Below are 14,041 nucleotides of genomic sequence, written 5' to 3'. Positions count from 1 at the left end.
GTCATGTACTTACCATAACGTTCCATCTGTGTTGTCGATCTTCATTCATTCTTGACTAATGGGACTTGGGTCCAATCCTCGGAACCGTCTCAGCCATTATATAGCTCGCGCCAGCCAAAAAACTCTAGAGCTATGACTCTACCCACAATACCCCTCTCTCCATTACCTCAGATCGAGTTTGCAGCCAAGCAGTACAGCAGAAGAAAAGATATACAAAGGTAGAAGCCATGTCCAAAGTGAAACCTATAAGTTCCCAGAACAAGTGTCTCATCCCCCACGAAATCTGTTGGAGGGGGAAGGAGGGTGGGATGTCAAGAATGAAATACATAACTTCTTTACCCGATGTTGTCAATCTTCATTCATTCTTGATTAATGAGACAGAGTCCCCAGCTACTTTAGGTCCCAGGTGGCCTTATGGAAGGATATTCCTGAGAACCACAGAAGCAAAGGATGCTCTTCCCCTGGAGATCATATCCAATTTCTAATGAGTGATGAAGGTATGTGGAGTAGCCCATGTTGCTGCTGCACATATTTCATTCATGGAAGCTCTGGAGTGGAAAACAGCTGATGTGGCTACTGATCTGGTGGAATGCGGTTTTACAGGCGCAAATAACTTGTGGTTGTTATAATTATAAATAAAGGGAACACAATCTCTTAGCCATCTTGATAAGGTAACTTTTGAGATGGGTTTTCCCAGAGTTACCTGAAAGGGAAATAAATAACTGGTCCAATGTTCTAGACTCTCTGGACCTGTCAAGATAGAAATGTAATGGTCTGTAAATATCCAGTAAATGCAAGCAATATTCACCTTTATTGGAGAACCAGGGGAAGAAAATGGGCAAATCAATAGTTTGATAATATTAAATTCTGAGACCACCTTAGCAAGAAAGGAAGGGTGGGTTCTCAACAAAACCCTCTCCTTATGAAAAATAAGATATGGGGGTTTCATATCTAATGCTTGAATCTCAGAAACTCTTCTGGCAGAAGTAATGGCTACCAGAAAAAGAGTCTTCCATGACAGAAATTTGAGATAGCAAGCTGCTGCTGGTTCAAAGGGCGGGAGTACCAAAAACTGCAAAACCAGAGCCAGATTTCATGGCGCTATAGGGTCCTTGAATGGGGGCTTTAGACGCAAGGCACCTTTAAAAAACTTTGCATAAGTGATGGTCATCATAGCCATTGTAGAAATTAGAAATGGCCGCAAATTGAACTTTAATGGTGGAAGCAGAAGCTCATTGATCAAAAAGGGAAGCTAAAAAATTCTAAAACTTTCTCAACAGGTGCCAAAAAGGAATCTAGATTATTTGTACAGGCCCAAATTGAAAATCTCTTCCATTTGCTAAGATAGAGTTTCCTGGTGGATAGTTTATGAGAAGACAGAATAATTTCTTGTACTAAGGAAGCTACATTACTCTGCCTGGCAAATAATGAAATTGGAGGAGCCAAGCTGTCATCTTCAGACTGTGAAGATTGGGGTGCACCAGTCCCTGTGGGTAAGACAGCAGGTCTGGAACTGGGTCCAGAATCCATAGACGGTGAATCAGGTGTAGCCAAAGAAAGGGGAATCAGACTTGTCGGGGCCAAAAGGGTGCAATGAGGATCACTTTGCTTCCCAACTTTTGGGCTTTTTCAAGAACACGGCAATGAGGGGAATGAGCAGAAAGGGGGGAAAGGTGTAGAGAACACCAGAGGGCCAATCGAGAAGGAAAGCATCTCTTAGGGACTCTCACTGGGGGTTAGGGAAAAACAGCTGCTGCATTTGTTGTTCATTGGGGAAGCAAAGAGGTCTCAGCAAGGCTGGACCCATTGACAAACAAATTCCATCCCCACCTTTGGTTTGAGAGACCACTTGTGAGGCAGGAGCATGCATCGGCTCTGTTTGTCCGCTATCACGTTGGAGCTCCCCAGGATATGCATTGAAACTAGAAAGCGGTTGAAAGATATCACCTACTGCCATATTCTGAGAGCTTCCTGGTACAGGCGCAAGATCTGGTTTCACCTTATTTGTTGATGTACCAAACCACTGCAATGTTGTCTGACTGAATTGCAACTGTCCCCACAGGGAGGGCAGACTGAAAGGCTTGCAATGCTAAGAGCACTGCCCTCAATTACAGGACATTGATGTGCAAATTGGCCTCTTGCAGAGACCAAGTGCCTTGGACTGTTCTTCCCAGATAATGACCCCCCCCCCCCACACCCGATCTGGGAGACGTCCGTGGTCAGTATGGCCTTGGGCTGAGAGGGAATAAAGGGATGGCCCAGAAGAATTTCCTCTGACTGCATCCACCAGGACAGATCCTTCTTGTAGAAACTTGTTATCAAACTGGGATAAGTCATCGGATGTGTTAGGATGGACCATTGTGTAGGTAACAGCCACTGAAGTAGCCTCATGTGAAATCTTGCCAGAGGTACTAATGTAATCGCTACTGCCATAGACCCTAAAGTTTGGAGGACAAGCAGAGTTGGGACTTTGCCTTTGGATATGATGAACTATACTTGAGACCTTATCTTTTGTAGTCTGTGAAGAGGGAGAGAAGCTACACAACAAAGTGTATCGAGGCAGGCTCCTATAAACACTAGGTATTGTGTTGGAGTCAGCTGGGATTTTTCTCTGTTGACTGTGATGCCCAAAGAGTTGAAACGATGCAGGATGAAATTTGTGGCTTGAAGCAGTAGATGCCTGGTGGGGGCAGCAAGGAGCCAATCGTCCAAGTAAGGAAACACTACGAATCAGTGTAGTCTCAAGTGATCCGTGACTGCTGCCATGCATTTGGCGAACACCCTGGGAGGTGTGGTGAGACCAAAGGGCAGCACTCCGAACTGGAAATGACTGACTCCTAGCCAAAAGTGGAGAAACTTTCTGAAGCATCCGTCCATTTTTATGTGGTAATACACGTCTTGAAGGTCTACAGAACACATCCAATCATTTTCCTCTAAAAAGGGAAGTATAGACTGAACTGTGACCATCTGGAATTTTGTTTGTTGAAAGAACTTGTTCAAAAGGCTAAGTTCCAATATTGGTCTCCAGTCCCTTGTCTTTTTTGGCACTAAAAAGAACCTTGAGTAAAATCCAGATCCTATCTGGTCTGGTGGGACTTCCTGGATGACCCGTTTTTCTAGCAGCTTTTGAATCTCCAAGGCTGCTTGGTCCCTCTGATTGGGTGGTACATCGGAGACTCTTTTTTTGTGACCTTGGAAAAAGAATAAAGGGGATATGATAACCTCTGGTAATGATTTTCTGCACCCAAGTATTAGAAATTAGTCACCAGGCCGTCTGGTGCAGTGAAAGTCTTCCCCTAACTGCTTTCAGAGGTAAGCAATCAAGCCTCCTTTCAAGAGTGCTGGCAGGGTTGTCCAGAGAAGGAGTCTTTGGAGCCCTGATTTTGAGGGCCACCTTTGCCCCAGGATGTGCGTGTTCTGTTAGAGCTACCCCCTCTGCCCAAAAGGAAGCTACTGCCACGTGTGTCCTGAAAAGGCCCTTGGGACTTCTTGAACCACATCTTCTCACTCCTCTGATTCCTGGAGTAGAATCGCTGAGGAGTAGAAAAATGAATGCCCACAGCAGAATGGGTCTTTCCATATTTTTCACACCTGGCTAGTGTGTCTTTGACTTTGTGGCCAAACAAGGATGAACTGTCAAAAACGATCACTGACAAAGGAAGACTTGAAAGGCTCCACAAACTCACATAAATGCATCCAGGCATGATGCCTTACGGCAATGCCTGAAGCCGCTGCTCTGGTCGGCCCTTGGCTGCATGTGCGATAAGCCACATGGACAAGTTCAAAACAGACTCCAGGGTGGTCAGCTGAGAGGCAACTTTATCCCGGACCTCATCAAGCACAGCTCCAGTGAGAGTATCTGATAACTCCTTAATCAGATCCCTCTGGAGTCTGATAAAGTATGACATGAAATTCAAGGACCTTAGGGCAAAGGTCGATGAAGCACAGATCCTCCTTTCCAAATCTGTCCATAGTCCTAGACTCTCAGGTGGGTGGACAGTGGGACTCTCACTGGTGAGTTCCTTATTGGTGGCTGCTGCCATGGGATGGGTCTTTGGGCTTCCAATCACCCCTCTGTTTTAGGATCTCCAGGATGTCTCCAAAGGAGACGTCTTCAGGAGGTGACCGGGGGGGAACCCCCCCCCCCATCAAAGTCCATGTTTTCTGTGCTAGATTCTTCTGTGGAATGTAAGTGCTTCCTCTTGCATGTCTTCTTTTGGGGTGGTTCCTCAGTGGGAATCTCTGAGGAAGACTCCTAAGAAAAGGGGCCCTGTACAGGGGTAACTTGCAACTTTGGTGCTCGCAGTCCCGATGTGGAAGCTGATGGCAGCTCTGGACCAGAAGATAGACATATGACACTCCGATACAGAAGGGGCCGCCTAAGAGCCCGCAGAAGCTAATGCCCTCTTCATGACTTGGAAGGTATGTCCCCTGAAGAGGGATGGGAGCCCAGAACCGAGAAAGACAACCTCAGAACTGAGGTCACACCCCACTCAGGACTGCCATCCAAAGCAGGAGCCAGGAAAGAGCCCATAACAGCCAGGGCCCCAAAGGATAAGGATGACTCTGAATAAAAAACAGGAACCGATCTGAACCCTCAGAATTGACAGTTGAGCTACAGCCCCAAGAACCTTCTGGTTCTGAAGGAACCAAAGATGTCAGAGCAGTCCCTGGAGCTGAAGAGGGAACGCCTGTCAGTACCAGGACAACTGGAACTGGGGAAATTGAAGTGGTGGGCTCTAAGCCTCCTGAGGAAGTCAAGAGGAGGAAAATCCAGAGGAGTCTTAGGAGAAACAAACCCAACTCCAGACTGGAGAGAGGTCTGAGAAGGGGCAGGAAGACCCCCAGTCACCAAAAGCTGATCCACCAACCTCACAATGTCTACCTTGGAAAGACTCCTGGAAGATCGAACAGACATCACCAAGGGAAATTCTAGCCTTTCCAAAAAAGGAGTGGGTACCTGACCCACAAAACGGTCTATGGAAGGGGAATAACTTGTCCTGGGAAAATGTAATGGTTCAGACTTCGTCTCCGAAGGGGTGGGTAAAGTCTACTACAGTGCAGATTGTGAATTTGGTACCAACTAGGAAACTAAAGCCAGTGCCGGACATCGATGCTGAAGCTGTTGGCACTGTGGCAGCAGTAGCCAGTGTCAAAGGTTCTCATTCCGATAATTTTGGAACCTTAGTCCTCAGTTCTAAGGAAACTGATAGAACCGAAGGCTTGTGTTTCTTAGTCGCTGGTGCCACAGAGGAACTTTGCACCAAACGACTCCTCTTTTTGGTGTGATCAGACTTTGAGGAGGAGCTGACCTGGACAAAACTTCTTTGAAAGAAGATTTTGGCATCCCTTTTAAAATCATTTTTTTTTCATCTTCCTACTAAGTCCCTGGTACTAAATGCCTGGAAGACTGAACAGTGTAGATATAAATGGGGTGCACCTAAACAATATACACAAGAGCGGTGTCCATTTGAATTAGGCATTTCATTCACAGTCTTGGCACTTCTTAAACCAGAAGTGCCCTCTGCTTTTCCATCATTTTACGGTAGAAGAAACTATAGAAAAAAATCACAGACACACACAAAGGAGAGATGAAAATTCTACCAACAAAGGTAGAAATAAATACCAAGATATGCAAGACAGAAAAGAAAGAAATACCAACAATGGTAATATGCAGCTACCTTACAAAGTAAGAAAGGGAGAGGGGAAGGTTACCAACAATGGTAACGAGGATATCATGAGGTATTACGGGTAGAGAAGCACAAAACACACAAAAAATACATATACAAAGAAAACTAGTAAGTAATAACTATAGAAAAGACAGAGAGTTTTGAAGGAATATCAATAAATTTTGACTTAGCTGGAGAGTATAGGCTAATGCGTCTTGCTATCAGAGCAGCAAATGAGATCTGGGGTAATGGAGAGAGGGGCATTGTGGGTAAATTCTTAGCTCGAGAGTTTTTTGGTCGGAGCAAGTTATATAACGGCCGAGCCAGTCCTGAGGATCAGAACCAAGTTGCAATAGTCAAGAATGAATGAAGATTGACATCAGATTAAATGTTATAGGGGCCAAGACTAAGTTCTATATCACCAAAAAGCAGAAGCACTGACAGAGAAAATGACAGCAAAATTTGTCAGGAAATAAATTTCTGAGATTTTAAACATTGTGCACATTATTTATAATAGTTATAAAGTGGGCTGCATTCATTACGTTTGTTTAAGAGTAACAAGCACTGCTTGAGGTGATATCAGTCAGAGGAGTTGGAGGAAGTGATGTAAAATAAAAATTTACAAAAGTGCTGCTCACCTGGGAAAGGTATAAGAAGGGCAATGTTCGAACTCTCACTGTCTGCCATAGACAAACAGTAAGGAAGCAGGACTCTAGGAAGCAATGTTCTGAGGGCAGAAAAAACAAGATAGCAGAGTGAGCAGGCTTACGTTCCTCAGATGATTCTCAGAATACGAACATTAAATTTTCTAAACATTCACAAGGTTCTAGGAGGTGCGCATACTTTGAACTGACTTACTCAGCAGCAGAGACAGCAATGGCTCCACTATGTAAGTTAAGAGAAACAGTGTTTCAGATCAGCTATACTAACAATAATGGAATAAGGTAAGGAGATAGATACTCTTTAGACATCTCATTCCACATGTAAAATCTGGGCTACAGAAACATTAATAGTAGACACCCATTAATACAGCATAACCTTTGGAAAAATTTAGCACAATGTGATTATGAATTCAACCTGGAAAAGTCTTGCCAGTATTTGGTACAAAAAAGAGTTATGTGCTCACCATGACTTGGCATCTTTGCTATCCAGAGTCACTCATCATGGATGGGTCATGGATCCGACCTCGGATCCAAGCTGGCAAAAGTGAGTGACAGTTCCTGAGCTCAAGCTCCTCCCTTCTCCTTACTTCCTACTACCCATGATCCTCAGATTGGGTTTGCTAAAGAACTGTCCCGTACAGGGATCTACATAACACAGAAATGCAGCCCACCAGCCCACACAACACCTCCAAGGTTCTGTTGCCCATCAAAAGGAGGGGGACAGATGGTGGGAATGTGATGAATAATGACACTGGATAGTACAGATGCCAAGTTATGGTGAGTACATAACTCTTTATCTCATGCTATCCATGTCATTATTGATGATGGATGGATAACAGTCCCCAGCTACCTGAAACCCACGGAGGCCTCAAAGAAGGAGCACAGCAGAATCAAAGGATGCCCTACCTCTAGACACCAGATCTAAATTATAGTGCGTCACAAAGGTATGAGGACTTGGTCAAGTGGCAACAGCACAAATGTCATCCAATGATGTCCTGGCCCAGAACACAGAGGATGTAGCTATGGACCTAGTAGAATGAGCTTTAAGAGGCCAGGAAAGATCCTTGTGGTTAATCTGATAAAATATGACCTATGCAGGAAACAATCCAATGAGAGATGGAGACTTTGGAAATGGCCTTGCTTCTCCTGGTCTGGGAGAATGCCACACAAAGTTGGTCTGATCTTCGAAATTCTTCAGTCCTGTTCAGGCAAAATGCACCTGTCTATGCACATTCAAGCAATGCAGCTGATACTCACCTTTGTTAGAAAAATTGGGGGAAAAGACAGGAAACTGTGTAAACTGGTTTAGGTTATTTTCTGAACCCACCTTGGGAATAAAGGAAGGACTGGTTCTAAGGGAAACTCTATCCTTATAGAAAACCATACAAGAAGGTTTGATACAGAGGGCTTGCAACTCAGAAACTCTCTTGGCAGAGGTGATGGCTACCAGAAGAGCTGTTTTCCAAGACAAGAACTTGATATCAAATGTTGCAGCAGGTTCAAAAGGAAGAAGGGTCAAGGACTGCAATACCAAGGAAAGATCCCATGGAGGAGAAGGGTCTTTCAAGGGCGGTCAAAGTAAGAACACTCCCTTTAGAAAAGCTTTGGACAATCTGGAGGAAAACACAAGACTAACATCCAGATGAAAATTGGATATAGCTGCCAGTTGGAGCTTTATTGTAGAAAAACTTGCTCCTTGTTGAAAAAGACAAGAAAGGAAGGACAAGATTGCAGAAATGGGGTCTGTAAAGGGATCTATATCCCTTTGATAAGCCCAAATGGAAATAAAATGGGAAGCCAAAATAACATCCTTCACCGGGGAAGGCAACTCTGTTTGGCTGAGGATCACTGGAACTGGAGGAACCAGGCTGTCAGTCTGAAGGACTTCAATTTGGGAGGGAGAAGCCCCTCTAGGTGAGAGATAAGATCCACAGCCGGATCCGGTATCCAAGGCGGACATTTCAGATGAGACCAGAGAAGGGAGAACCACGTCTGTCGAGGCCAAAAGGGACAATGAGGATGAGTTGAGCCTTCAGGAGCCAGGCTTTCTGCAGAACTTTGGGAATGAGGGGGATTGGAGGATAGGCATAGAGGAGACCCGGCAGCCAATTGTGAATAAGAGCATCCCTGGGGGACTCCCCCAGACTGAGGATCAGGGCAAAAAGGGTGCTGCACTTGTGACTGCCCCGAGACGCAGATAGGTCGCAGCATGGGGAACCCATGTGCTGAAGATCAGATCCGCCACTGATCGATTCAAGCACACTCCTGAGAATTCAAGATGGTCCTGCTCAACTTGTCTGCCAGCACGTTGGACATACAGAGGATGTGTGTTGCAAGGAGAAAGGGGCCAGAGGGCATCGCCCATTCCAAAACTCTCATGGTCTCTCTGCACAGAGGGTAAGATCGTGTTCCCCCTTGCTTGCTGACATACCAGACTACTGCCATGTTGTCTGTCTGAATGGTTACCGTCCCGAGAAGGAGGAGATCCTGGAAGGCTTGCAACGTTAGTTGGACCACTCTCATCTCGAGGACATTGATGTGTAACTTGGTCTCTGACATGGACCACGTGCCTTGGATCATCCTTAACTAGAAATGCCCCACCCCCACCCCAACAGGGTGGCGTCCAAGGTCACTGTGGCTTGGGACAAGAGGAGGCAAAAGGGTCTTCACAACAGAATATCCCGGGTCTGGACCCACCAAGACAAGTGATGTTTGCAGACCCAGAGCTCCGGATCATGGAAGACATGGGGTGAAGACAAGAAGATCATTGTACTGCCAGAGTCCACTGGGGCACTCACATGTGGAACCTGGCAAGAGGAACCAATTGGATGGCTGCCGCCATCGACCCCAGGACCTGAAGAATGAGATGGGCAGGAACTCAGTTCCAGTCCAAAATGGAGTGGACCTGCTGTTGGATCGTAGCTACTCTGCTGTAGGAAAGAGCCTCTGTCTCGGACACCATGTCTAGAACCATTCCTATAAATTCCAGTCTTCAACAAGGGGAGAGATGAGACTTCGGAAAATTCACTGTAATGCCTAGGTCTTGGAACAGATTCAGGGTGAATCCATTGCCTGAAAGAGAAGATGCTTTGCGGGAGCCATGAGGAGCCAATCGACCAGGTACAGAATAACATGAAATCTTTGCAGCCAGAGATGGGCAGCAACCACTGCCATACATCTGGTGAACACCAGCGGGGCTGAGGTGAGACTGAAGGGCAGTGCCCTGAACTGATAGTGATTGGCTCCCAACCGGAAGCGAAGGAATCTCCTGGAGTGTTTGTCTATTTTGATGTGATAGTGCGCATCCTTGAGATCTATGCAGCACATCAAGTCATCCTTGCGCAGAAGCAGCAGAATGGACTGAACAGTGACCAGCCGGAACTTTGACTTTTGGACTGACAGATTCAGTCAACTGAGGTCCAGGATGGGACGCAGGTCCCCCATTCGTTTTGGCACTAAAAAGAAGTGAGAGTAAGTTCCGGATCCTTGCTGTCCTGTTGGGAACCTTTGGATGGCCCTTTTTTGAATGAGGCCACAGAACTTTGCAAGAGCCAAAACTCCCTTTGGCAGGGTGGAACATCTGGGAGTGACTTCTGAAGTGGGGGTGGGGAAATGAATGGAATGACATAACTCCTGGACACAATGTTTAGCACCCACCGGTCTGAGGTGATGGGTGCCCAGGCCAGTAGGTGCAGGGATATATGATCCCCGACTGCCTCCAGGGCAGGACAGTCATGTAACCCTTCAGGAGTGCTGCTGGGCCTTGTCCGAGAAAGGTTCTCAGAAGCCCTGATTTTGCAGACCCCCTCTACCTCTAGGGTGGTGCCTGTTGTTGAATCCTCTCCCCCAGCCAGAAGAGGAGGATTCCTGTGGAGCGTCCTGGAAGGAAGACTGTATCTTATGGAACCACAGCTTCTTACTGCTCCTCTGTGGCTTAGAGAAAAGGACCACTGGGGAGTAGAATACTTGATCCCGATGGCTGATAGTGTATTACCTTCCTGCTCCCTGCGGGTCAAAGTATCCTTGACTGAGAAGCCAAAGAGGTTGGACCTATCAAAAGGGGCATTAGTGAAGGCTGCCTTGAAGTTGTCTGCAAATCCGCATAGACGGAGCCAGGCATGGCGCCTGATGGCAATGCCTGTACCCACTGCTCAAAAGGTGCCCTCGACCAAGTTTAAGATCAACCTCATTGAAGTACTGGCTAGGGAGGTGAGAGTAGCTAGCTTCGGAAACACCATTTTCAAGTTCTCCAGAGTAAATAACTCTGAAAGGGAAGTGAAAAGCTCCAACACCAAATCCTTTTGCAGCCAGGTGAAATGTGTCATCTAGTTAGCTATCCTCAGCCCAAACGTGGCTGAGGTGTACACGTGCTTCCCAAATCAGTCTATCGCTCTAAACTCCCTGTTAGGGGGATGGACCGAGGAACTCTGCTCCATGAGCTCCTTCTTGGTGGCTGCGGCAACCACAATAGCATCCACTGGAACACCTTTACTCCAGAATGGCATCACTTTTGGGGGGCTAAGGAACTTGTCTGCCCTTGTGGGCATTGGTTCTACTGTGTTCGGCTCCTTCCAAGTCCTGCTGGCCATGAGCTGGTCCGCAGGGGGGAACTCCCAGGAGGTAGATGTATCTGCCCCAAATACCTTCAGGAATACGGACTCCTCGGAGCATGGGGTTGGGGGAGTCCAACCACCCCATTCTTTAAGGATTTCTAGGATGTCACCGAAGGACATTTTTTCTTCGGGCAGAAGTCTGGGGGGCCTGTCAGCTTCATCAAAGTTTGTGTCATCTGTCAAGGACTTCCGAGGCGAGTCAAGGTGCCTCCTCTTGCACAACCTCATCTGAAGAGGCTCCTCTGCTGGGGGCTCTGGGGTGGACTTGGAGAAGGAGGGAACCTCAAGTGAGATAACTCCCCTCTGAAGGCGATCTTGGGATGGCTGACTCTGGACCAAAGACAGAAACTCACTGCCCAACACGGAACCGGGTAATATAGGATTCAGAGCTGAGAAGGAGGAAGCCAACCAACCGGACATATTCCTCTCTATAAACCGAAAGGCTGAGGGACTGGATGAAGTTGCCCTCCTCCCCTTCCCAACAGCCGAGGCTGTGTGGAGTGGAAAGGGGGACCCTGGCCCAGTACCCTCACACCCGGACGATATTAGTCCCAAGCTGTCCAAGGCCAAAGCCACCAAGGAGAGAGAACAATCCAATAATTATGGACCAGAACCCACCCCTCGGCAGCCCGGGTGAACATCTGGGGCACGAGGTAAGGCTGACCCAAAGGAAAAATGAGTCGACTCACCAGGGACCCAGGAAGCATGGGAGTAGGGGTACTTCCGGATGTCAACTGATGCTGCTTCGCAGAGCTCTGAACCTAGGGCACCAAGCTCTCAGGAGTCAGTCGGGGAGAAAGGAGCACGGGAGTGGGAGAGGGACTCCTTGGCACACGGCTAGGGGACAGGAGCAGACCCAATTCCATTTGGGCTTTAAGGAAGCTCCTCATCATTTGGTCCATGTCCGAGGGGAGTAAACTCCTGATGCACCTAGAGGAAACAGAGGAGTGTCCTGAGTGGGTGGAAAGTCTATGGTCCTAGAAGAGGACCTGCTAGGCCTCTTCGGATCCAAGGACCTAGAATGGGCCGGAAAATCTACAATAACTAGTGGCCGCCGAAGCCGGATCCGAGCCGACCTGGAGTGGAACCATTGGATCCGATGGAGACCTAGTCCCCTCTCTGTCAGATCCGAGACCCAGCCAGTCCTGGAGGAGTTGGATCCAATTGTAGAGACCGAGGCTGAAGCCCCGAGGCTGGACTCTGGACCGGGGTACTTGGATCTGAAAGCCTCAGCCGTTTAGAAGAATGGTCCCTAGAGGAAGAGTGTTTCCTCTTGGGATCCAAGGGTGCCTTTGAGGGAGACCTGAAACCAAGGGGCACCCTGAAGCTAAACTCTTAAGCAAAAGCTTATTCCTACAGTCTAGGAGGGCCCAGGGATTGAAACCTGCACAGATATTGCAGTCAATCTCTAAATGGGGCTCTCCTAGACAGTAGACACACTTCTCATGTGAGTCAGCGGGGGCCAGCTTCTGACCACCTGAGGAGCAGCGTCTAAAACCAACTAGCTTCTCAGCCACATCTGCACACAACAAACTATACACACACACACACACACACACACACACACACACACACACACACACACACACACACACACACACACACACACACACACACACACACACCACAAAAGAGAAGACAATGGTGGAAAGAGAGAAGGGGAAAAAGGCAAGACGGGACCAAACACCAATGACAAACTTCTGAGAAGGGAGGGAACCTAGTACTAAACTTCACTACATGAAAACACTACAAACACTAAAAATAAGATAAAGAAAAATGGTGAGAAAAGCCTTAAAAGAAATTGAAAATACTCAACTAAATGCCTGCCCGAGCTCAGGAACTGACCATTCAAGACCATAGCAAACGAGATCTGATGATCATGGGTAGTAGGAAGTAAGGAGCAGGGAGGAGCTTGAGCTCAGGAGCTGTCGCTCACTTTTGCCAGCTTGGATCCGAGGTCGGATTCATGACCCATCCGTGATCAATAATGACAAGGATAGCATCAGATCATGAATGTAAAAACTTTGCCCAGGAAATGGGATTTTGCACATCAGTTATGCAGTATGGATGCAAGCAACAACCATTGAACAAAAGCAAGTCAGCAGCAGAATAAAGACTTATAAGTAACTAATAATAAGACTGTATGTCGTTCTCTAAAAGTTCTTGTATCAAAATAAACATAAGACATCAAACAGCAGCAAAAAGCATAGCAATGTGTGTATGTGTTAGAATATAATAAAAAAATGAGAAACAGTTTAAGAAATGTTCTGAGAACAGTCGGAATAAACAAAACCACACCATAACAAACTACCTTTGAAATGAAACCTGCAAATGCAGGATATAAAAAAGACCTGAGCCTGCAGGAAATAACGACACTCAGTAAAGTTATCTTCCACCTCTTAGCTCTGTTCTTGCACTGAGCCATGCCCTACTCTGAGCACAGACTTAGTTCTGCCCATTTTTTTTTTCAAAACAATCCTGCAATGAAGACAGACCTAGCTTAAAAATAAATGAATAAAAAGATGTATTGCAACTAAAACTTAAATGGATTCAGGAAGGATACTCACCTATGCAAACTAGTGAAATAGACACTAGAGAGAAGGATGATGCCTTGCAGCCGGAAATAGGTTTAAGAGATCCATTAGTTTGGTGAGGCATTAAGAAGGCCATGTAACAACTTGCACTGCCATTAAGGCAGCAAGTCTTGTTTGAATGAAAACCCCCATGGTGCTTTAAATGTCTGAAACAACAGTGACAGCCATAGCCTTCTCTGCTTTTTTGAAGCTCATAAAATCATGACGTATCGGGGGAAAGCATATATGAGCTTTTGATTCCACCGAAAAGAAAATGTATCTGCTTTCCATGCCCACGGTTCTTGAATTCTTGAACAAAACTTGGAATATACACATTTACTGGGAGACAAAAAGACATATTTCTGGAAAACTCAGTTCACTATTATGAGTTTGAATACCTTCTTCTATTAAAATCTAACCATAAATTACAGAGATTGCTCAAAGAATCTGTTTTCAAAGTCAGGTGACATGGAAGATGTTGATATAACACCTGTACATTTGCATATAAAGTAAGTGCAAGAAAT

At 46.4% G+C, this 14,041-nt stretch overlaps 1 protein-coding gene across 1 annotated transcript in view; it reads right to left on the bottom strand.

The window, feature by feature from the left end:
• Window positions 1-14,041, bottom strand: part of EIF2B3 (eukaryotic translation initiation factor 2B subunit gamma) — a 1,604,034-nt gene that overhangs the window by 1,262,097 nt on the left and 327,896 nt on the right. The gene's annotated exons all lie outside the window — the stretch shown is intronic.

This window comes from Protopterus annectens, chromosome 10.part0 (genome assembly GCF_019279795.1).
Source record: "Protopterus annectens isolate FY-2018-M chromosome 10.part0, PAN1.0, whole genome shotgun sequence".
In the NCBI taxonomy this organism is placed as follows: Eukaryota; Metazoa; Chordata; order Ceratodontiformes; family Protopteridae; genus Protopterus; species Protopterus annectens.
This window is presented reverse-complemented; position numbering and strand designations above follow the sequence as displayed.